Genomic DNA, 22,247 nt, shown 5'->3' with positions numbered 1-22,247 from the left:
TGAATGTCCAAGAAGAAGAATGATGAGAGGACCTTACCAGTGCTCCTTGCTTTGGACATCACATATAGAAGTAAAGTGGGGGGGGGGAGAGTACAAGGGGGAGTTATTTGCAATGTCTCCTTTTCACACTCCTGATATATCAGTCAAAGTAGGAACTTGCACATCGTCCCATAGGAATATGCCTAAGCCTGAATTCAGAGCATATGCTTAGTGCTGAAGAGCTTAATAAATTCCCAGTTGAGATATTACATGGTAAGGAGGGTGGAGGAAAATACATGAGTCATTTGCTCTCATTCCTCCCTTCATTTCTGTATAACATCTTCAGTCTGCAGTTCTTTTTTTAAAATAATAAAAAAGAATTAAAAGCCAGCCCTGTTTTCAGGATTCTTTAATTTTAGGCACTTGATATAAATTGACTAGATTTCAAAAGACCCATCATAATTTTGTATTAATTTTAAGGTGAGTCTCCTTGTAAATGAATATTACAAAAGGAGCTTTTGTAATGTTGAAACATGTAAGTGTGAAATATTTGTTTTATATAGCATTTAGGCCATCACACAATTAAATCTAAAAAACAGCTCCTTTTGCCCAAATTATAACCTTAACATATGAGACAGAGATCCACTGCCCACATTTAGGTTTGAACCTGTATGTAGATATGTGAAATACTGACCTAAATCCAATTGCAGTTAAAGGAGAACATTTGAACCAATTGCTGAAAGGTAAGTGAAGAGTTAGGTAAATCCCATTGATTCCAGTTTGGACTATTAATTGGATTCCAGCGTATTCTCTTTCAGGTACATTTTCAGATTGGGACTTTCTGAACCATCTGGACTTAAAAAAAAGATCTGAGCACTTTATAATAATACTCTTTGAACTGCAGTTCTGGAAGGGACCGTATGGATCAGTGAGTCCAGATCATGTCAAGGAGGCACAGAAGGGAATTGAACTTCCTACCTCTGGCTCAGCACCCAGAGATCTGAGCCAATGAGACATCCTGCAGCTCTTTCTACTTTGTCATTGGACTTTTTAGTTTCTTTATCCATGTACCTCGAATATGGGTACAAGAAGCGACTTTATACATGGACATCACCAGATGGGCAATACCGAAATCAGATTGATTATATTCTCTGCAGTCAAAGATGGAGAAGCTCTATAGAGTCAGCGAAAACAAGACCTGTTGATTGTGGCTCTGATCATCAGCTTCTCATAGCAAAATTCAAGCTTAAAGTGAAGAAAGTAGGAAAAACCACTGGGCTAGTCAAGTATAATCTAAACCAAATCCCTTATGAATACAGAATGGAAGAACAGATTTAACGTACTCGATTTGGTGGACAGAGTGACTGAAGAACTATGGATGGAGGCTCATAACATTGTACAGGGGCAGCAACAAAAACCATCCCAAAGAAAATGTACCCGGGAACGTGTGTGGTTCGGGTGCGTCTTTATCTCTTCTTTGCAGAGTACAGCAGAGTACGGCGCAGATAAACGACCACAATGCTGCTTTTTCTCGGTGGTGTATTTACAAATAATTTACAGTATTTACAGGACATACATACAGCTTTGTATCATCAACAGCATCAGCATACAGTGTTCAAACCGACAGAGTGACACGCAGAAATTGAGTAATAGAGGAGAGAGTGAACAGTGTTCTCTGACTACTTTTATACATAAGTCCAGCCTAGTCTGTCCAATCATAAAGTGGTGATCTCATCTACTCAGGTGTGTTCATCAAGTATTGCAGTGCAGTTGCATCAGCCAGGTCTAGAGGAAGTGATGTCATCTGTCTTGTTCTGTGCACACACACACACATATATATCAATTTTCAGGCAATGAAAAATATACCTTAACACTCCCCCTATTTTGAATTGCATGAATCCGTTACTTATTAAACATTACACATTCCCATTGCATCTATGCACATTTCATGTTTCTGAGCACATAATGGTTTTGTTAAAATGTCTGCCACATTCTCTTCAGTGCTACAATACTGTAACTCAATTAACTTTTCTCTAATAGCTTCCCTCACATTATGATATTTTATATCAACATGCTTACTTCTGCTCTTTATTCTATCAGAATTAGCCATGTGTATGCATGTTGTATTATCCTCCATTACCTTTATCGTGTCATCAGTTTTGCATTGCAGATCTTTTATTAACTGTTTATACCACATCAATTCTGAACATAATTCAGACAAAGCTGCAAATTCTGCCTCTGAAGTTGAGGTAGCCACGGACCCTTGTTTCCTTGACTTCCAACCAATTATGCTGTTTCCAAGTCTGACGACAAACCCAGTCATTGATTTCCTGTCAGTTTCATCGTTCGCCCAATCGCTATCTACATAGGCTGACAACTTTAAACTCTTTGATGCCTTCAATATTAAGTGGTAATTACACGTTCCCTTTAAATATCTAAATATTCTTTTCACACCTTGCCAGTGTTTTTCTTTTGGATTTGCTACATATCTACTAAGGATGTTTACTGACGCTGCAATGTCAGGACGCGTCCAATTGGCCAAGTACATTAAACTGCCAATTGCAGAGTGGTATAACTCTTGGTCCTCAAATTCTTTGCTTATTTCATCTTCTTTCTGAAAATCTACTACCATAGGGGTATTTACACATTTGCACTCTTCCATGTTATACTTTTCTAGCATTTGTTTTATTTTTAGTTCTTGGCTTAACTCAAACCCCTTTTCTGTTTTCTTTATTTGTACGCCTAGGTAATTTTGTATGGGGCCCAGACTTTTAAATTCAAATTTCTTTTTTAATTGTCTTTCAAATAGCTCTACTTGACTGTGGTCTTTGGTTATGAAACATAGGTCATCTACATAAGCAAGCAGTACATTCAACTCATTACCTACTTTCTTGGTGTACATGCAAGGATCCGCCAGACTGTTTTTGTAACCTAAATTTACCAATACATGATGTAAACAGTCATTCCAGTTTCTGGCGGATTGTTTGAGGCCATAAATGGATTTATTTAATCTGTATACTAATTCTGGTTTGTCACCTTGGAAACCTGGTGCTTTCGCCATGTACAATTCTTCTTTTAAATCTGCATTCAAGTAAGCAGTAGTAATATCGTAATGGTGAATCACATAATTTTTGGCGGCAGCAAATGTGAGTGCAGCTCTTAGTGTTTCAGACCTAACTGCTGGCGAAAATACCTGGTCATAATGTTCAAATCTTTTCTGTGTGAAACCTTGTGCCACTAACCTTGCTTTATATCTGAAATTTCCATCATTTTGTAACTTCCTTTTAAACACCCACTTACATCCTATTACCTTGTTTTCTGCTGGCAGTTTGGTCTCAGAGAATACATTGTGTTTCTTCATGGACTTCATTTCCTCATCCATGGCCTCCATCCATTTCTTCTTTTCTAAATCAGGTAGCTTTAAGACATCTTTATAATTTTTAGGCTCAACATACACATTACATACTGTAACGCCACCCAAACCATATCTTTGTGGTGGAACCCCTTTGTTAGCCCTCTGAGACCTTCTGGGACTATGTGTCTGATTCTCTGACTGCCTACTTGTGTGAGCTTCATGTTCTTCATCTTCTTTTCCTTCATCATCTGTAGCAGGCCCTTCTTCTTCTGCAGTAGCTTCTTCTTCTTCATCGACATCTGCCTCGTTATCTGTGGCATCTTCATCATAGGGTTCCTCATCTCGCATCTGTGTTCCTGCCTTTCTAATTTGGTTTCTTCTTGAGTGCAGAGGAATGTATAATTGTGAATTGGCATGTACCTGGTCCCAGTTCTCACCCTCATTGAAACTAGCAGACCTTGATATGATCACGCCCCTGTTGCCATCAAAAAACCTGTAAGCTTTGCTGTTTGGTTCATAACCCACAAAAATTAATTTTCTCGTTTTACTTTTACCTTTTCTTCGTAGCTGTCTTGGTATGTGCACAAAAGCCGTGCACCCAAACACGCGTAAGTACTTCATACATGGCTTCTTACCGTATAATAGAAAGTATGGCGTTTCATCTATGGCAGAAGAATAGATTCTGTTAACAATAAAATTACTTGTGAGTATTGCTTCACTCCAAAGCCCATGTGGCAGTTTAGCATCTGCAAGCATTGAGTCTTTCATCTCCTGCAATACTCTGTTCCTTCTTTCTGCAACCCCATTTTGAAAGGGACTATAAGGGCTTGTCAACCTGTGTCTAATGCCTAGACTCTCCAACCACCTCTGAAACCTGTGGTTTGTAAACTCTGTGCCCCTGTCTGTTTGTAGCTGAGCTACCTTGAGGCCAAATTTTCTCTCTGTTGCAACCAACCATTTTCTGAATGTGTCAAAAACTTCTGTCTTAGACTTTAACGTATAACAAAAAGAAAATCTCGAAAAATCATCAGTAATTACCATACAAAATCTCGCTCCCCCTAGCGATGGTGGGAATGGTCCCATTAAATCAGTATGCACTAATTCAAAAGGTCTAGTAGTAATTCTTTCAGTTTTCTTTCCTTTTGGAGCTATACATGTTTTACTTGCTTTGCAAACTGCACAGTCCAGGTAATTATGACATTTCTTCAAACTTACATCCCTGGCTAAGTGCTCCATCTTTTGTATTGTTCTAAAATTTGCATGACCCAACCTCCTATGCAACAAGTGTATGCAATTATCATGTTGTGGTCTGTTCACTTGCAATGTGTTTGCACCTTCATGTGCCTGGCTCTGTAAGAAATACAATTTATTTTCTTGCCTCACTTTTGCAATTAAAGTGCCCTCTTTCTTTATCACACACTCCTGTTTTTCAAAACTTACAGCAAACTTCTGATCTACCAAAGACGCAATAGAAATAATGTTAAATTCTAAACCTGGAGTGTAATAGACTTCCCTTATCTCAGTTTTCAATGCAGAGACGTACACAGTTCCTTTGCCTTTGACCGCCACCTGCTGGCCGTTCGCCATCGTCACATGCCGTAGATCAGATTTACCTATAAAAGAAAACATTTCTAAAGAATTAGACAAATTTTCTGCAGCTCCAGAATCTAACAGCCATCTAATCATTTCTGTTTTGTTGCTGCTTCTTGTGTCATTCGTTACTGAAGAGATTTGTCCCACGTTGTCTCTTCTTTGAAATCTCCTGGAGCCCTTTTTTCTGTAGACTCTATGGTCCGGAGGACTTCCGGTCACATCTCTATGATTTGGAGGACTTCCTGTTGTACCTCTATGGTTTGGAGGACTTCTTGTTGCATCACAGTCTTTCCGGAGATGATTGGTGGAACCGCACAAGAAGCAAGCTTTTGTCATCAGGACTCGCCCCTTTTGTTCTTCCGCGGCACGTCTGCTGGCTTCCGGATATCCATCCCGTCCAGCCTCCACGTGGCTTTGGCGTTTATTCATTTTTCTTTCCTGTAAATGCTGTTCCTCCTGCAAAATTCTACTCGAAACATATTCCAAAGTTAGCTGAGCATCTGTTAACGATTCCAAGCTTGTTATCAGCATAGAATAAGAGTCATTTAACGAGCTAAGAAGTATATAAACCTGCTGCTCTTGGGGAAATACAACGTTCATGAGTTGAAGCTGATTGAACATGTCTTTCATATTTTTTAAGTGCTCCGATGCACTCTGCCCCGGCTGCATTCTGCACTGGAACAATTTTCTGGTAAGTGCTATTTTTGTTCCAGTTGTTTCTCGCTGATAAATCCCTTTTAGTCTATTCCAGACCTCCCGGGCTGTTGTTAGTCCCTGTATATGAACTAAAATGGTATCTTCAAGGGACAACACTAAAGTTGCTAGAGCTTTCTCACTCTGCTCCAATTCCTCATCATCGGGCTGCGCTGGGGGGTTAATAATGTAGCGCCATAATGACTCTTTTCTTAGCAGCATCTCGGATTTTACTGCCCACGTTTTATAGTTCTGCTCATTTAGCCTGTTTATAGCCAGAGCACCAACTCCTGAGCTGTATGTTGCCATTGTCCTGTCTCTCTGAAGCCTTTCTGTTCTCTGTACCTTCCCCACAGACGAACTAGCTTCTGTCTCGCTGTCACTGCTCTCCTCCTCCTTTTTCATTTATTTATTCTTCCCACGTTGCACAACGTTTACTCACCACCTTTTATCTTGCGCAGCGGGAGCGTGCTGGGCCCATAACCTCTGTACCCGGGAACGTGTGTGGTTCGGGTGCGTCTTTATCTCTTCTTTGCAGAGTACAGCAGAGTACGGCGCAGATAAACGACCACAATGCTGCTTTTTCTCGGTGGTGTATTTACAAATAATTTACAGTATTTACAGGACATACATACAGCTTTGTATCATCAACAGCATCAGCATACAGTGTTCAAACCGACAGAGTGACACGCAGAAATTGAGTAATAGAGGAGAGAGTGAACAGTGTTCTCTGACTACTTTTATACATAAGTCCAGCCTAGTCTGTCCAATCATAAAGTGGTGATCTCATCTACTCAGGTGTGTTCATCAAGTATTGCAGTGCAGTTGCATCAGCCAGGTCTAGAGGAAGTGATGTCATCTGTCTTGTTCTGTGCACACACACACACATATATATCAATTTTCAGGCAATGAAAAATATACCTTAACAGAAAAGGAAATGCAAGAAAGCAAAGTGGATGTCCAACGAGGTCTTACAAATAGCGGAGAAGAGAAGGGAAACAAAATGCAAGGGAGATAGGGAAATTTACAGAAAACTGAATGCAGACTTCCAAAGAATATCAAGGAGAGATAAGAGGGCCTTCTTAATTGAACAGTGCTAAGAAATAGAGGAAAATAATAGAAAGGGAAAAACCAGAGATCTGTTCAGGAAAATTGGAGATATTAAAGGAACATTTTGTGCAAAGATGGACATGATAAAGGACAAAAATGGGAGGGACCTAACAGAAGCAGAAGACATCAAGAAGAGGTGGCAAGAATACACAGAAGATTTATACCAGAAAGAGCTGGATGTCCCGGACAACCCAGAGAGTGTGGTTGCTGACCTTGAGCCAGACATTCTGGAGAGTGAAGTCAAGTGGGCCTTAGAAAGCATGGCTAACAACAAGGCCAGTGGAGATGATGGCATTCCAGTTGAACTATTTAAAATTGTAAAAGATGATGCTGTTAAAGTGCTACACTCAATATGCCAGCTTTAAAACTCAAGCAGTAGCCAGAGGACTGGAAAAGATCAGTGTACATCCCAATCCCAAAGAAGGGCAGTGCCAAAGAATGCTCCAACTATCGTACAATTGCATTCATTTTACACGCTAGCAAGGTTATGCTCAAAATCCTCCAAGGTAGGCTTCAGCAGTATGTGGACCGAGAACTCCCAGAAGTACAAGCTGGATTTTGAAGAGTCAGAGGAACTAGAGACCAAATTGCTAACATGCGCTGGATTATGGAGAAAGCCAGAGAGTTCCAGAAAAAAATCTGCCTCTGCTTCATTGACTATGGATATGGAACAACGGATTGGTCCAAAATGGGGAAGCAGTACAACAAGGTTGTATATTGTCTCCCTGCTTATTTAATTTATATGCAGAATACATCATGTGAAAGGTTGGACTGGATGAATCCCAAACCGGAATTAAGATTGCCACAAGAAATAACAACAACCTCAGATATGCAGAGAGGAGTAATTAAAGAACTTCTTAATGAGGGTGAAAGAGGAGAGCACAAAAAATGGTCTGAAGCTCGACATAAAAAAAAACCTAAGATCATGGCCACTGGTCTCTTCACCTCCTGGCAAGTAGAAGGGGAAGATATGGAGGCAGTGATAGATTTTACTTTCTTGGGCTCCATGATCACTTCACATGGTGACAGCAGCCATGAAATTAAAACACATCTGCTTCTTGGGAGGAAAGCGATGACAAACCTAGACAGCATCTTAAAAAGCAGAGACATCACCTTGCCGAAAAAGGTCCTTATAGTCAAAGCTACGGTTTTTCCAGTAGAGATGGATGGAAGTGAGAGCTGGACCATAAAGAAGGCTGACCGCTGAAGAATTGATGCTTTTGAATTGTAGTGATGGAGGAGACTCTTGAGAGTCTCCTGGACTGCAAGGAGATCATACCTATCAATTCTGAAGGAAATCAACCCTGAGTGCTCACTGGAAGGACAGATCTTGAAGCTGAGACTCCAATACTTTGGCCATCTCATGAAAAGAGAAGACTCCCTGGAAAAGACCCTGATGTTGGGAAAGTGTGAAGGCAAGAGGAGAAGGGGACGACAGAGGACAAGATGGTTGGACAGTGTCACCGAAGCTACCAACATGAATTTGACCCAACTCCGGGAGGCAGTGGAAGACAGGAGGGCCTGGCATGCTCTGATCCATGGGGTCACGAAGAGTTGGACATGACTTAATGACTAAACAACAAGAATATGGGTAGAAAAAATTATTAACCAAACCCATTCCAGCTAATTCAGTGGAAGCAGTATTATTGGTCCAGGAAACAGCTAATTTCAACATTTGTATTTGTAGTTTTCCCTGAAGCAGCCTCTTCATGGATCAATAACAACCTCTCAAAATACACACTGATGCACCCACATAAACACGTGCGTGCAGATACACATAAATTCTTATCCATGCTAAGAGTTTTAGTTTTTTATTGCAGTTTTCGAATGTTGTTTTGCCTTAGTGTAAAAGCAAATACACTGACTCCAGAAGGATTTCATATTGTTTGGTACCTGTCACTAACTTTGGCAGTTGTATAAAAGCCAGAGCTCATAAAAGAAGAGCGACAAGATGATATGTTGACCTGTACTGGCTAGTTAATAAAATTGAACTGACACAGTGTGAGTAGACAGGAAAGCAAGAATAATAATAAAGGTTAAAACATTCAATCTAACATAGACCTTTTCCCCCCAAAGTTTTATAATGAAAAACTATAATCTTGAACAAGCTGACCTGTCTTTAGAGAGGTGAAGTCAGGACTAGCTGTGGCTAAATTACCAATTAGCTGTTTTTTTTGTTTCTGACGACATTCTGTTTAGAGGCCAGGACCTATACACATCAAAACGCCAACATGGCAGGCGTTACATGTGGTGTGTCTACTTCAGTACCCCATGGATGTCAGTGGTAGATATTTTAGCGAAAACTGGCTGTATTGGTGATCCAAACCTTCTAGGAATCCACATAAAATAATGATTCAAGGTAAAAAGAGATGGTTTTTGTCCACCAATGAGCATAGTACTTTGGTCAAAATGGCTACACTGTGTCTGATATTTTTGGCCAAGGGCTCTCTTGTGAGGAGATACGGCCATTGCTTTTGTATGAGGGTGCTTGTTCTGGACTTCAGCTATATATTGGAATCTCAGCGTTCTTAAAATAATAAGAACATAAGAATGTAAGAAGGATCAGGCCAAGGGCCCTTCTAGTCCAGCTCCCTGTATCTCACAGTGGCCCCACCAGATGCCTCTGGGAGCGCATGAGACAACTAGATACCTGTCCATTTGTTGGTATGATTATTTTAGGAAAAAAAAATCCTGTGGTGGCACCACACTGTGGGAGAGGAGGCAAGTGTGAGGTAGAATTGAACACAGGGGAAAATAACAGGACTTTGTGCTATACTATCTCTCCCTTGCTGTGCCTACTTGCATGTAGAAAAATTGGGTGCTTTCCTCCCTGTCAAGCAACTTTTCTACCTGTAGGGAGATTAAAGGCAGTGGCAGAATGGAGCATTGAAGGGATAACCCTGTCCAACTCGATGCAGTTTGAAGTGGTAACAGTTCAAGCAAGTTTGTGCTTTTCTCTGCCTGTTTATATTTTGTGGAAGAAACAAGACATGTCCCAAACTGAAGCTAAGTCTTCTTTGTTTTGCTTTGCTTTGTTTTGGAAGTCTTGTAGAAATAAAGAATAGACTCAGAATGCAGGGGAATGGGATGTACTATCCAGTGTGGACTACTTCATACCACACCATATTCTGGCCAGTCCACTGTTCACAATTTGCCAAACTTATAGAGACTTTTGGACCAAACTCTTATTATTTGTTGTCAGTGGGAACTACAACAGAATGCTACCGTGTGGATTGCTGCCTTTTAGGATTCCAGACACCCCGCGCTGTTCCCTCATGTCTCCCAATCACTGTTCGCTTACCACTGTTGTGGGACAATGGGCTGTGGGGTGGATGGCATTCCTCCATTCAGGGATTTTCCTTGTACATATTTTGTACTTACACAAAGCTGGAGTTCCCAAAGCATTCAGATATTTCCCTCTTGTGTATGTATTTTGATACATAAATAATGGTCTTCACAGCTTGAACATCAGAAATAATGATTATCACAGGCTTGTCTTCTTTCAGATCTCTTTCTTAGACATTTCCCTGGGAATTTAGATGGAGAGAGGGAGCTACAAACACACAACCACGTATGATTCTGAAAAATCTGCACAAAAGAGGAAGGTGCAACTTTTATTCTGTGATTCTTAAACAAATATAGGTCAGAGGGAACTGTTAGAGAAAGAATCAGCAAACAAGATATAATACTTCAAGTCAATTACTACAAGAAGAAAATGTCTATATTGAATCTTAATTCTTGCAAATATCATCTCAGATCTCGGACTCTGGAACTTTCTCCCATGGGAAGCTAGAGTGGTCTCATTGTGGTGTTCACCCTTATTATGATGAATAGGTTATGCATTATTCATGTTCTATGCTGATGTGGTTGAGAGGTGGAGTCACCATAGATGTTAAAAGATGGAGCCTGAGAGGAGTCAAGTCAGTCAGTCAGTCAAGAGAGTAGAGAGTAGAGTTCAGTAGGAGTTAGAGAGGAAGAGAGAGTTAGTTTGGGAATCTGAGGAGTGATTAGTCTGAGGAGTGAATAGTAACTTGTAAGATAATATAGAAGATTGTTATTGATGCTTGATGAACCTGAAGAAGATACTCATGAATTATTAAAGAAACATCGGTAATTAATAAACCTGTTTTAAGAAAAAGTGAAAACTGAATGGACCTTCATCTTTCCTAAGTAAAGTACGTTGATTTAGAGATCAACTGGCGGCAGTGTGTGAAAAGGTGTTTGGTTTGCCTTCGTGTGCTCTCTGTTTTGGGGAGACAAACCGGGGGCCAAGAGGGGCAAACGTCACACCCATCCTTACTGTCCTTCCGCAGACAGGCAAAGAGCTTGTTCTTAATGACTGGTGGTCTGAGAAGGGTCTTTAAATGGATCCTTGTGCTCTGTTGTTTTAAATATATTTTAGTACTGATTTTATTTACCATTTTAAATATAATTCCTGTTTAATTTTTTTTAAAAAAATATTTGCATATTTACTCTGTTTAGCTTTTAAATATTGCCTTTTTAATGATTAGCTGCCTTGGGTCCATTTTAAGGAGAAAGGTGAGATAAAAATATTTTAAAATAAATACATAATAAATAATACAGTTATTTATTTGTTCAGATGCTTTGCAAGAAAGGAACCTATCATTGCCTTGAAGCCTAAGGAAGAAGTGAATCCACAGAGCTATACATGACATTTTTCACAGGTTTAAAATTATGGAGTGCTCCATACTTCCAATTTGTTGCATAAATTTTGCTGTGTGTAAGCGTATAGAGCCATATGAATGGATGGGTGGCTGGGGGGGGGGGGAGGCAATGCAACAAAACCATACACTTTTCCAAAGCAGGGTTCAAAAAAAGAGAAAAGCTAGTAAAATACCAGAAGGGTGGATATTTAATGCACCTTAAACACTGTTGCTTTTGTTATAGCAAACTTGACATGGCAATTATTATGCATCTTTACTAAACTTCTAGAAAAAATAAAATGTGCATTTTATTTTCCACTATCTTTTTGAAGCTGAGCTGGTTGGTTGAAGCTGAGCTGGTTGGTATAATAAGATTCTATTTACTTCTCTTTTTTCTTCTTCCAAAGATAGTACCACCTCAATTTCTACAGATCTGTGGAAAATAAAATGGATCATACATAGTTTAAACAGTTCTTCCACATATGTAGTGCCATGTTCTGCCACGTTGCTTCCAACTTATGGTGACTCTATGAATTAGTGACCTCTAAACAGCCTTGAAATATGTGCAAGTGATGCATTTACCAGGAAGAGTGCCGAGCAGGGATGGGCAACATGGAACCCATGGACCATATGTGGGACCCAGACCTCCCACCTTTTCCCCAAATCTTTAAAAGCTTTTTGGAAAAAAAATGCTCAAGAGATTCCCTGGGACTTCTGCGGTATGTTAGTGGGGCACGTTTGACGTGTTTTGAGAGGTCCCCAACACTCCTGGGTCCCCCATTTTAAAAACAACAAAACATTGAATTATTCTTGACCACTAGATGGTGCAAGGGGGCTTTTTCAGTTTTAAACCCCCACTCTTTCTCGCTTTCTTTATGGAAGACCAATTTTTACTTAATAAAATGCCATGGTGTTTAAAAATATTTATAAAATAAATAAGCAAATGAGCCTTTTTGTCCACATGCCTCCCTTGGAAGTGTAGTCCCCTGGGCTTTTGGGAAAATGGCCCTTGGCCCTGCTGAGCTTGTTCATCCTAGTTGCTATAGGAACCTTCAACAGTAATGGCTTGGGTCCCAGCTGCTTGAAGGACAATATCTCCCTGGATAAGCCGGTCTGGGCTTTAAGACCTTTGTTGAAGGCCTTTCTCTTGGTCCCACCATCCTTACAGGCGGGAATAGGAGAGCAGGCCTTTTCAGTGGGCTCTCCAAATTGAGAGGCCAAGTTGACTCACCCCTTGCTGTCCTTTCCCCGACAAGCAAAGACTCTTTTGTTCCAGAAGGCCTTTCTCAATTAATATGGCTGACAAAGAACATGCTTTAATTGGGGATACTGTACTTTTTCTTTTACCTTTTAAACTGTGTTGTTAACTTATTTACCTTTGCTTTTACTCATTGATTCCACTTTGATTACATGGCCAATTAATTTTTAATGGTGTGGCTTATTGTATGTTTTAGAAGAGTAGCTGTCTTAGTCTGTGCCAGCACATCGGGCAAAAGCAAAAGAAAAGAAAAAATAAAGAAGATGAAAATGTGGCACCTTAAAGATAGCAGTTAGTGTTTAAGGTGCCACAATGTTTTTGTCTTCTTTATTTTTTATTTTTATTTTATTTTTGCTGGATATTGTATGTTTGTTTTAGATGTTTCAATGGTATTTGTCTTTTAAATATTTGTAGGCTATCTTGGGCCTATAAATTGTAGGTTGCTTTGGGTTGTAATTGGAAGAAAAGCAAAATACAAATACAATAATATGAATAAATGAACAAAACTGTGGGTCCAGTTGATTTTTGTACTTATCATGAGAGGGGGTGCTGTATTGTTCTTTGCCTCAGGGAGAAAAATGCCCTGGACTGAGCCATACCCACTGGAAGCTGTAATGTCTGGTTAAGAGCCTTGTGGCACAGTGGTTAAATTGCTGTATTGCAGCCAAAACTGTGTTCACGACCTGGGGTTCAATCCCAGGTAGCCAGCTCAAGATTGACTTGGGCTTCTATCCTTCCTAGACCAGCTTGTTGGGGGCTTGGGGGCAATGTGTAACATGCATAATTAACTTATAAATCACCCAGAGAGTGCTTGAAGCACTATGAGGTGGTATATAAGCAGCACACTTTGCTTTGCTTTTTGCTTTATGTTTGAATGTATTGTTTAGACCAGGCTTGTCCAACCTGCGGCCTGAGGGCCGCATGCAGCCCAGGTCAGCTCGTAATGCGGCCCAGTGCAATTTTTTATTTTTAAAGAAATTCCAAAGTTTCAAGTTACACTGCCGGCGTTTGCGGCCGGAATGTGGCCGGGGCATGTCACAACAGTAGAGGGGGAGAGAGGGAAGGAAGGAAGGAGTGGGAGGGGAGCGGAGAGGCGGGCTACGTGACTGCATTGCGCCATCCCCGTCAATAGGTGGACCCCCTCCCGGCCCCATAAAGCCGCCGGAGTCAAAGCTGGCAGCCTCTGCTGTCTGAGATTGCAGCTGCCGGTAAGCGCGCTTGGAGCGGGGCTGCGGAGGACGGCTAGGGCTGCCCCCCCATGCGGCCCAAACCAAATTTTCATCTTCTAATGTGGCCCAGGGAAGGTGAAAGATTGGACATCCCTGGTTTAGACGATAATGGTAAGTTTTTTTAAAGAACATATCAGTTTGGTGAGGATGTGATGGGACAGGATGAGTGAGGAGTATGCAATTTGGTAGACATGATTCTGATTGGCTGGGAAAAAACCTAGGAGGATGAAGTGTTGGTTAAGTTTTGTGGTAGTCTGGGCATGTAGAGAGATTGGATACAGTGTGGTTCTTAAATCAAAGGCTGGGAGTTTGAGGTGGAGAGAGGTGACAAAAGGATTAAAGAGTTGGGCTGAACAAATTTAAATGCCAGAAATAAATAACGTCCTTTGGACATTTTTATTTTAATAGCATCTTATTAATTTAATACAAACTGAGTGATTTGATGAGAAAACATGTTTATTCCTGTGGCTATTTAAAAAGACAATTAACTGAATAATCAAATGATGGCAAAGGGTTTTTTGGCCTTGGTATATGAGAGAGGGGCAGGACAGAAGCTGCTAGGAGTGGAGTAATGAAGTGATTATCCAGGCCTTGATATGCACAATATATACACCTTGATATGTATTATGTATGGTCAACCTCTACAATGGAGGCAGATATATACACTATTAGTCAATATCATTAGCCTAACATGATCCTATTCACTGTTACAGAATAGATGAGAAGGTACTGTAGTGTAAACTAATGTAGCCCAACTGTCAAAATTTAATTTTATATATACACTACAGTACCTTCTCATCTATTCTGTAACAGTGAATAGGATCATGTTAGGCTAATGATATTGACTAATAGTGTATATATCTGCCTCCATTGTAGAGGTTGACCATACATAATACATTAAAGCATTTTCCCTATGATCTCACTTTAACAGCCTTCCTATAAAGCAGTCTTCTTAATGCAATGAGTACCATATGCATTGTTGTATTTGTAACCTCCTTAAAATGATGAATTTACTGGAACATGCATTAATTTGGGTAATTAGTGTATGACTAGAGAGTCATGGTAGATATTAACAAAATCAATAGATATTGGCCACAATTCAACACACAGTTCTTACTCTGCTGGGGTGTGTCTATAATGTATGATAAATGTCTCAGATGTCCTCATTACTTGCATTCTTGCACAGATACTTACAAATGCCATCAAAACAAAGATCCATTGTAAATGAAAGATTTACTTCAAGTATTTATGGTTAGTATTTGCAAAATAATTGCTTTTACCAAAGAGGCACATGCAGAAATACTTCAGTTCCTTTGCATATATTAAGTACAATACCTGTCATTGGAATCTGGTGGAAAAATACACTTATTCATTATCTTATTACAAAATGCAAGTCTCTCATACATACATGCAAGCCTTTCTTACATAGTTGATCTTATATTTTCCATGATTCTTTATTCTTTGTACTATGAGCACCAAATGAGACCCACAAGTAACACTTTTTATTTTGAAATACAAGGAATGAATGGTACAGGAGAATAGTCTTCTCCCTTCAGTTATTTTCTGTTGGGACAGAGCATCAGTACAGGTAGCAAGTGATCTGTATTGGTATACTGTATGTGTAAGGGGACAATAGATACGATAGCCTGGGCTTTTTTCTCTCTCTTGTTTTTTTAGATCTGCTGAACATGCAGGTTGGTATTCTTGGACATTTTTTCTTCTTTATCTGGGGTCACTTTCTCTTCTTTGTGCTCATCTGTGTTAGGTAGACCCAGAGTGTGATCACACAGGGGAAATAGATTGCAATTTGGACCAGTTGTGAGATGGTCTGGTGAAATCTATTTCCCAGCAATCACATGGTGCATGGAGAAATGCACTTCATCTTGACCTCAATCTGTGCCCAAGCTGGACTTTTTTGGTCCAGCTGTTGGGTTACTACTTTTGGGGGCTGAGCTAGAATGGGCTGAAAAGCTTTTTAAAGCTAAGGGTGTTTTGTTTTGCAGCGAACAACCATAAGCCTAGGAAAAATCCACAAACAAGCACAATAGCATTCTTTTTCTAGTCTCCCATCCATGGGCCAAAGTAAGGTGCTGCTACATATTCCCTTAATGCACCCACAGGATGTCACAAATAGCTTGGTAAGAAGATACCATAGCTAAAGGTGTGATTAGGTGGGGATTTTTCCTTCAGTTATGTCCAGTTTGGGGACAGGCTGGTTTGCTCCTTCTCTGGGTGACCACATGATGTACAGGCAAGCATGAACCATCCATCCCTGCGCCTTGTCAGGGGCTATTTCTTTTTTATTTTGGGGGTGGGTAGGATTGCTCTGTTTTTGTTCAGTTCCAGAATGTGTGATTATTGGCATCGAACCAAAGCAGGTCTACCTAAGATAAATGAGCACAAGAACCAAAGCTCACTTTGCTTAAGCCACTTCAACATATTGGAAAATTGAAAGCTTCCTCCTCCTCACCCACAGAGGGGGCAAGAGAAGATACCATTAAAAAAAAAGTCTTTGTAAGGCAGTGCTGAATTGGTTGCTTGGCAAGTCAATAACGTGCTGTGCTACTTAGAAATAATTATTTTAAAAAATGTAAAAACCTTTCACTTTAAAGGGAGGAAGGGACAAATATGTTTGCTTGTGTTGCAGTGTGGTTTGGTTTCCTAACCTGAATCCTCTCGGTCTTTGCATGTTAATGCAAGGATCTCCCCAAATTGCATACCATATCTCAAAGTGACCAGATTTAGCACAATGTAGCTCAATGCAGCCTGGGACAATTTGATCATCTGGTCGCAACCTACTTTAAAATTATTGTTCTTTCGTTTATTAGGGTTCCTGTAAATTGACAGCACATACGAATAAGATATGAGAATGATCCAGACTTTGGTGCTCACCATTGGTATGGTAGAAGGGGATTTCTCTGCCCACTTTTCCCCGGGGTGGACCCTCCACCTCTCTGAAAATGATACATAGGGGTTCAGGGCATGATAAGCGGGTGGATGTTATTTCCCCACAGAATTGTATGGATGCATCTTATTCCATCATAGGAGTCCTTCCATCAGCAGAAGGTAGATACTGGATCCACTTTATTGAATTTAAGCAGGCAAGTATAGCTGCCTTTGAATTCACAGGGGAAAAAACCCCAGAAAACAAATCACACACGGATAAGTACCCTTATGTGGATTTATTTAATAATAAATCCCATTGAACTTAATAGGTTTAATTTCTAAGTAGCCATGTACAGGATTGCACTGGTAATTATTTTTATTTCATCTTCACTTGCATTTACATCACATTACAGTATCATCATTGCCTTCTGAATAAAGAATATAGTAATAAATATATTTGAGAACCATTAGAACTTTATGAACTTAACAGATATTTGTCTTCTTAATGGATCCATAGGGGAAAAGCCTGACAGAAGGCTGAAAAACAAACAAACATAATCTGTGGTTTTGAGACTGGAAAAAATGTTAGTAACAAAAAGTCAAAGACTTCACACATTTTCATGACAAAGTGTGATTTCAAGCAAGAATCAATTGGCACACTGAACAGTGTAAACTGCTGCAACAACATTCATCCTGCTGGAACAGCTACCACCTACCTGAACTGAGCTGGCATACCAGTTTAGAAAATGATGGTACAACTCAAATCAATTCCATGTTTCATTCCAAGGCTGTGCACAGGTGTTCATTAGTTTGAAACAAAAACAGCAGAGAACCTTCATGGGGTTTTGTGTTAACAGAGCCTTCTTCTTCAGATGCATAGAACACAATATTCAAAGCTACCTACTTCCATACACACTGATTCTGGTTATGAGGTGGGATAAAATGACATGAGATATAGAAAATGACAACAGTAGGATTAACACCAATCATGGGGCTTTCAAAGTGTTGGTCAGCATAACCCTCCTGGGTATGACAGCCAGCCCTTTCAAAGGATGTGATTGGGATTAATCCAATTGTCACCATCTGTATCTCATTTCATTCTGTCTTACCCCTAAAGCTGCAGTCAGTGCTCAAATCAGCCGGTGGCTTGGACATTGTGCTCCATATATCTGTGGACGTGGGCTACATCCAAGAAAAGTTATGCTGAAACATGCTAGTTTTAAAGTTGCTGCAACACAATTGATTCTCGAAGGCTTTCACGGCTGGGATCTGACAGTTGTTGTAGGTTTTTTGGGCAGTTTGGCCATGTTCTGGAGATTTTTCTTCCTAACATTTCACCAGTCTCTGTGGCTGGCATAGGAAGTTAAGCCTCCAGAACATGGCCAAACAGCCCAAAAAGCCTACTTCACTGCAACAAACTGAAAGAACTATTTCCTTGGGAAAAATTGTTTTACTGAAGGTGATGTCTATCCTCTGGTTTTCTCCTGGATCATGGTGATGGTTTTAAGTAAACCTGGTGTAAGAAAGACAGCTTTGCTCTCTATGAATAGACTTTTTGGGTTTCATTTTAAAAAGCATGCAAGATGTGTACTGCTCAGTGCAATCATGTTTATGTAGAAGTACGGTAAGCTCTGCTGAGCGCAATGGGATTTTCTTCAAACAAGATAAGTGTGTATAAGATTGCAGTTTAATTGACAGGGTGGTAGTTAGAAATAAAACACAAAGTATAATAGTCCCTCATGAGGCTTTCTGTGGCAGTTGGAAATCAAAGAAATTTGCTTATGCCATAAGGTTTTCTCTCAGAAAGTCAAATGATAGTTCATATAGCGCAATAGAAAATGCACTTTCTTAAGGTGCCTTTTCTCTACTTCTGATTTAATGTTATACTGAGAAGCCAGCTGTGGAGGATGCTGCCATCTGGACAAGCCCTAATTACTCTGTTTAAAGGATGAGGCATGCCTAATCGAAAAAGGATCAGGTATTCTTTATTAAGCCTTGGAACACAGTTTTCCCTATTAACATTGGATCAGTACTAATTTATTGTAATGTTGTTTGTTTAAATCCTGTATGACATAAGACTGGAATTGTCTTTAATGGCAAAATAAAATGCAGAATTCAAAGTGGTTTTTCTGTATTTTCTTCCCATAGCCGTGTAAAACTTGTTCCATGATCAATGTTCTTTTTATATAAAAAGAGAATTAAGAACTAGAATCTGATTGTCTTGAGGGGGGGGAAACTACATGTATTTCACATTTTTAGACTGAGAAGTTAAAAACAGTATTTTGCAAAAGGCCACACTTTTATTTCAGTGGAGAAACACAGCAACTACCAAACCATCACACACATATACAGAGTGGCCTAGAAGCACAGTGACTGTTTCTCTCTTAGTACTGTTCTGTACGTAGCCTCCAGCTGTCATTCTAGCAAATTCTCCGGGCTACTCATAATGTTACATTTTGGAAAAAGTATTAAAAACATATCAGGAAAAATGGCTCCTGACACAAATGTAAGGTAGATATGTGGGCAAAGGGTATGTGGTTATGGAGAAAGCCCTGAGAGAGAAATTTTCAAGTGTGATGTTTTTCCATGGCTTTCCTGTTCTGACCTTAATTAAAGTATGTCTTTGGCCATTTCAGATCTGCTTCTCCACTCGTTTTTCTGAACATGAACTGGGTGATGAAATGCTGCTAGTGATCTGCAGCTGGATCTTAGTGTACAACCCTATACTCCAATTGGAAAAGACACAGCTGCACTCTGCCTAGATGTTTTTGATTATCATAAGGCATTTTCAGCTCAAATGCCTGGATTATTACAGATACAGTTATGGAATTATGCATTTAATGCCTCCAGTTATTATATAACATAAGGTGAAATTTTGATTCACTTCCCTTCTCCCTCTTGCCATTTCTTCTCTTGTTCATTTTTATTTCCGGTGTATTTTCTTTTCTTTTGTTATTCATCTTGGTCTTTAATTCTCTCTGTTTTTATTTTTCCTGTATATGTTAAATAGGAAAAAACTATTTTTACTTAAGGAGCATATTTCTGATTAGTAACATTCAAATGAATGGCAGTTGATGAAATTAGAAGTGGATACCTAAGAGAACATAGATGATTTGTAATCTTTACAACTAAGGTGAGAGTTTCATCTGGTTGTCCCAATCAGAGTAGATCCACTTAATCAGTGGGATTTGCTTAGGTGTCGAAGCACCATTCAGCAATTGGGTCTACTCCACTGGATTTATAATTTGATCTAACAGCTTGGATTTTGGCCTGAATATTTTTACAATGGAAACTTAAATGGAGTTTGTACCTCTCATGTCTGTTAACTGGAAAGGGGATAAAAGTTTATTGCATCGGAATATTTCCATAAAAGTACAAGGGAAGCTCAAATATGTTGTTTGTCTGCATGTTAGAATGTGGGATATAAGCACTAGAAGAATGTGGTTAAATAGAGTTAACATTCCAGGCAGCTTCATCTTGTATACATATTTTACAGAACATGTTTGTTTTTTTGCAAAGGTTGGAAAAACAAAAATACGGTAACCTGTGTCAAATGTGAAATCAACCTGTAGGAACATTTGATATATAAATAGCCTGATCCATTTTTGTACTGTTAATAACAGTGCAAATAACATTTCCAGGTAATTTATTTTACAGACACATAAAAATCCCATTTTTAGTCTTATAACAAGAAAAACAACACAAGATAGAGATGGAAACTGGAGAGAAGTTCATTACATGTACAATGGTTAATAATCTGGACACCCATTCAGCTGTTAGTGTACTTCACACAGGTTGTGAAGAGTGTGCTAGCCTTTTCTGCTGTTGCCTTCCTCATGCTAAAGCAACAATGTGAAAGAAAAAAAAAGGACTGGTGTAATCTTGGAGCCTGTTCATATATACAATATAAACCACAATGTAGAACAATTGAGGTTTTGGCTTGCCCATAGAGTTCTGTGGTTGTAGCAAGGCTTCATCTTCAGCCAGTTGCTTTCACATGAGAGAAGCAGTGATGGAGTGGGTGGCACTAGCATTCATGTGGAATAAAAAGGTAAAGGTAAAGGTTCCCCTTGACAATTTTTGTCCAGTCGTGTTCGACTCTAGGAGGCGGTGCTCATCCCCGTCTCCAAGCCATAGAGCCAGCGTTTTGTCCGAAGACAATCTTCCGTGGTCACGTGGCTAGTGTGATTTAGACACGGAACGCTGTTACCTTCCCACCGAGGTGGTCCCTATTTATCTACTTGCATTTGCATGCTTTCGAACCGCTAGGTTGGCGGGAGCTGGGACAAGCAACGGGCGCTCACTCCATCGCGTGGATTCGATCTTGCGACTGCTTGGTCTTCTGATCCTGCAGCACGGGCTTCTGCGGTTTAGCCCACAGCGCCACCACGTCCCATCTTCATGTGGAATACAAGTATTTTAATGAGCAGGCTCACTTTGTACTGTTCAGAGTTCTCACACTTGCAGGGTGTCAAAAAGGTAGAAGAGCCCTCAGGATTAACTCATGGCTTGAAACTTAGAGGCAACTCAACATACAGCGAGGAGCTAGATTGGGCAAGAGAGTGGAAAACGGGGCAATGCACTTCCAAAGTCTTGTCTTTCACAGACGCTGAGCAATCAGTAGAAAAGAGTAATGGCAATAAGTGAAGAATACTGTGAAGTCCATTGCTCAGAAACCACTTTCCCCAGTGAGATTTAATGGGCTTTTAAAGGAGAAACTTTATAAGGCCTAGTTAAACATTATAAACAGTATGCATAAGAGTATATACAGTAGCTATCAGCCAGCAAAAGCCATAATTAATTCAGGGCACATATTATACATTAACCAAATGATTGCTTGATTTTTGTTTCCCTGAAATTGCTAAGCATAGGTAATGTAGGTAATGTATATGTAGGGGGAAAAAAAGGATGACTCAGACATGAGCAGGGGAACGGGAGAAATTAAGCACGTGCATCACTCTTCAAGGCAAGCCTCCTTTCTCAGACATAAATTTCAAGCTAATTGAGGTTTTGAGCTACTCAACTGAAGCCAAAGTCTCAAAGAGGCTGGTGAAGTCAATCATTATAAAGCTTGTTAGCATGGCAGCCCTCTGGGTATTGTTTAACTGGAATCAAAACACAAATGTACAAAACCCCAGCAGCGTTTCCCTTCTGGAGCATAAATCTAGCCTGCATTCTGTTATTTGGCATTTGATGGCAGCCAACCAAACAGCAGAGAATCTGCTCAGAAGGTTCTGTGAAAGCAAGAGGTGAAAATGACAAAATGTGAAAAATGATTCCATTAAAAAAAATCCATATACAGATGTGAACAGAATCGGCTAATGGAATCAGAATGAGGGGTGCTCAATTAAGGAGTCCTTACTTAAAATGAATATTTCAGAACATAATATGCAGTCTGAGGAAAATCAAAACATCTGAATACTGGCACATAAACAGGGGGAAGTGGCAGTTGTCCTTTCATATATAAGAGATACTATGAA

The 22,247-nt window shown here is 39.8% G+C and overlaps 1 long non-coding RNA gene across 1 annotated transcript; it reads left to right on the top strand.

Moving 5' to 3' along the window:
* The first annotated feature begins 939 nt into the window (after positions 1-939).
* LOC144588564 (uncharacterized) lies at positions 940-6,624 on the top strand. The gene is made up of 2 exons (XR_013544179.1): positions 940-1,412; positions 6,555-6,624. It is a non-coding gene; the product is annotated as an uncharacterized LOC144588564 (long non-coding RNA).
* Positions 6,625-22,247: the final 15,623 nt, after the last annotated feature.

The sequence above is a fragment of the Pogona vitticeps genome, chromosome 4 (genome assembly GCF_051106095.1).
Source record: "Pogona vitticeps strain Pit_001003342236 chromosome 4, PviZW2.1, whole genome shotgun sequence".
Classification (NCBI taxonomy): domain Eukaryota; kingdom Metazoa; phylum Chordata; class Lepidosauria; order Squamata; family Agamidae; genus Pogona; species Pogona vitticeps.
This window is presented reverse-complemented; position numbering and strand designations above follow the sequence as displayed.